We start from the raw sequence: 3,206 nt of genomic DNA, 5'->3' as shown, positions 1-3,206 counted from the left end.
TGTCTCTAAATAGTAAAATTAAAAAAAAATGCAGTTTCCTATTATAATTCATGAAATAACCTTTTTAGTCATATTTTTCCGTTCATATATATTGATATAGTCAGCTATAATTTTTAAATAATTAATGTTTCAATTTAGATAATAATTTTGATCAATATTTAACATATAAAGATACGTGTTATACGAAAAATATAAATAAATTAAGACATAACATGTATTTAGTAAATAATGTAATATTGTAATAACCCCAATTTTTGGGAAATTTTGAAACCCTTATGAATAGTGTTTTTGCTGAATGAGAAAACTTTTCATGCCACACTATATAGGGGTTCTGATATGGATATTCTGAGATTTTATTAGTACTTTATATGGGATATAAGTGTATGTAAAGATCGTCAGAATCCAAATCCGAACACTTTGATTTTTCCCGGAAATCCAATAGATACGGAAAGAATTGAGTATAAGGTAACAGGATAAAAGGATTTAAATTAAAGGATTATAATAGAGGATCATAAAAAGGAATATAATGTATTGAGAAAGTTAAGGGAACCTAAGTAATAAGATCCCGGGTATGATCCCTCAAACGATAAACGAAAACGAAAGTTAAGCGAATAGTATAACAGATCAGCAGTCATTAGGCAAACAATTAGGAAGTTAATCAAAGGGATTAGAGAGGATGATGTCACCCAACCAATGAGAAGAGGACAAGGAGGGGAGGATGACATCATGAGGATGACACAAGCATGACATGGGAAGGAAGGAGATGTGGTGGCTTTTTAACCACACAAAATCAAGGGCAACTAGGTAATTTACTAAAACAAACACAAAAATCAAACCAACCAAGCCAAGCAAATCATTTTTCATCAAAATCAAAAAGAAACCAAGGCATTGTTCTTCATGCTCTCGGCCAAAACAGAACCAGCACACTAAAACTGCTGTATCTCCTTCATTTCTCACTTAAATATTGTGTTCTATAGCTCATTGGAAAGGTATTGAGATGACCTACAACTCTTGTTCACAAGTCTCGTCCAAATAATCATGGTAAGACCCTCATTTTTACAGTTCTTTAAATCGGACTTTTAGAAACTTCAAAGCCTAACTTTGTGTTCTTGATTTCTTTGGAAAGATCAAGCTTGTAGGACGCTCCCTAAGGCTTCCTAGCAACTTAACACCTCCCAAGGAAGGTATAAACTTCAAACCCTAGCCTTTACTTTATTTTTTAGTAAGTTTAATGGTTGGTTTTGTGAAATGAGAAGCATGGATTGTGATTATTAGTAGTTTGGTTTGATTTGGAAGTGTTTTGGTAATTGAAGCTTGATTATAGTTCATAGGTCTTGATTGTGGTTGTTTGAGTTGAAAACCTTGGAGATTATGGACTGATGTGGTATGGTTTCGGTGAAGTTTTGTTGTATTGATGGTTATGAGTTGGTTGGTGGTTAATTGGAGTAGTTTAAACATTGGTAATCGCGTAAACATAGCCGTCGTAACGTCCGATTTTCTTTGGACTGTTTTTGTGCATAGCATTAGGACCCGAGAACTCCCTGCTAGATTATGACCATTTCCATGTTTAGATAGTTCATGTTACGAGCTTCGTTTTGATATGTAGTTCGTTTGATTCCGATGTACGGTTTAGGAGAAACGACCGTTTCAAGTAACGGCGTTTCGCGAACGAATCATTTCCCCTCGCCTTACTTTGAAACATAGGTTAAAGACCAAAAAGGGTTAATTAATGTATGAAACAATTATGGTAAGAGTGTTAGGCAGTTGGTAAGACACTCGCGAAGGAATCGCTTTAAAACTCGTAATGGTTGATTTATTAAAAATGGTGGAGCCGAGGGTACTCGAGTGACTTAAGAGAATCAATAAGCGCAAAACAAGCGTTAGAGTCTAAGTTAGTTAAAGTATAGATTTACAAGTGACTTTGGTTTAATTCCAACTTACTTATCGTTTATAGGTTACCAGACTCGTCCCGAGCCTTTTATCACCCAAGTCGCTCAGGCAAGTTTTCTACCCGTTATAACTGTTGTTGTGATGAATATATGTATTTGCATTATCTTGCGATAGATGCATGTTGGTTAATTAGCAAATGATGCAATATATTGAAGCATGCTGCTATGGTATATATATATGCATGCCTGTTTCGTATTCTTTCCATATATATCTGTTGATTCAGTTGATAATACCTATGCTAGAGGATAGCGGTAATTTGCATATACCCTTAGTACAGGGACCCAAAGGTGAAAATATTTTCTAGAACCGGGAGTCGAGGATCCCGAGTAGATTTTGTATATATGGATATAAATATATATATATATATATATATATATATACTTATATATATATGGTCATAGTTTTCAAAACTATTAATCGAATAAGGTTTATTCGATAACTTTAACTTTATTTTATTATTGAATATTATTTCGAATATTATTCGAAGGCGTATGACTCCTTTATATTAAATGAATATTATTTTGAATATTCATTCGAGGACTTATGACTCCTTTTATTTTATTAATGAATATTATTTTGAATATTCATTCGGGGACTTATGACTCCTTTTATTTATTTATCTGAATATTATTTGAATATTCATTCGAGGGCTTATGACCCTTTTATTTATTTATCTGAATATTATTTGAATATTCATTCGAGGGCTTATGACTCTTTTATATTATTTATTGAATATTATTTGAATATTCATTCGAGGGCTTATGACTCAGTTTATATTATTTAATGAATATTATTTGAATATTCATTTGAGGATCTATGACTCCGATTATTTGCTGAGGTATATTCTTTATTTTATTAAAGAATAAGGTGTCAATAATCAAACTTATTTTCGATTATTCAAATAAAGATAGTACTTTCATATAAGTATATCTTTGGTTATTTAATACTCGTTTCAAGTATAAGTTTTAATACTTCTACTTCAATTATTTTTATAAAGATTATTCTTTATGGGAATATTATTTAAATAATAATATTCAGTCATTTTCTAAATATTCTGGGGACTGATTTACTTCATTAAATCAGCTTTACTCCAAACACTCTATAAAGTATTTTCGAGTCTTCAAAATGATTTTTAAAAGTTAGAGCGGATCCCAAAACTCATTTTTATATTTAAGATCTTCCTTTTTAAGGGGATTTAAATACTCGCTCAAAACCTGAGGGATCCGGCTCTATGGTGTAGTTTATATTCGCAACAA

The 3,206-nt window shown here is 31.7% G+C and overlaps 1 long non-coding RNA gene across 1 annotated transcript; it reads left to right on the top strand.

Annotated features, from left to right (window-relative positions):
- The first annotated feature begins 913 nt into the window (after positions 1 to 913).
- Positions 914 to 1,998, top strand: LOC141684148 (uncharacterized). The gene is made up of 3 exons (XR_012560557.1): positions 914 to 1,041; positions 1,127 to 1,184; positions 1,955 to 1,998. It is a non-coding gene; the product is annotated as an uncharacterized LOC141684148 (long non-coding RNA).
- Positions 1,999 to 3,206: the final 1,208 nt, after the last annotated feature.

The sequence above is a fragment of the Apium graveolens genome, chromosome 9 (genome assembly GCF_009905375.1).
Source record: "Apium graveolens cultivar Ventura chromosome 9, ASM990537v1, whole genome shotgun sequence".
NCBI lineage: Eukaryota > Viridiplantae > Streptophyta > Magnoliopsida > Apiales > Apiaceae > Apium > Apium graveolens.
Note: the sequence above shows the minus strand (reverse complement) of the source record. Positions and strands in the feature narration are given on the sequence as shown.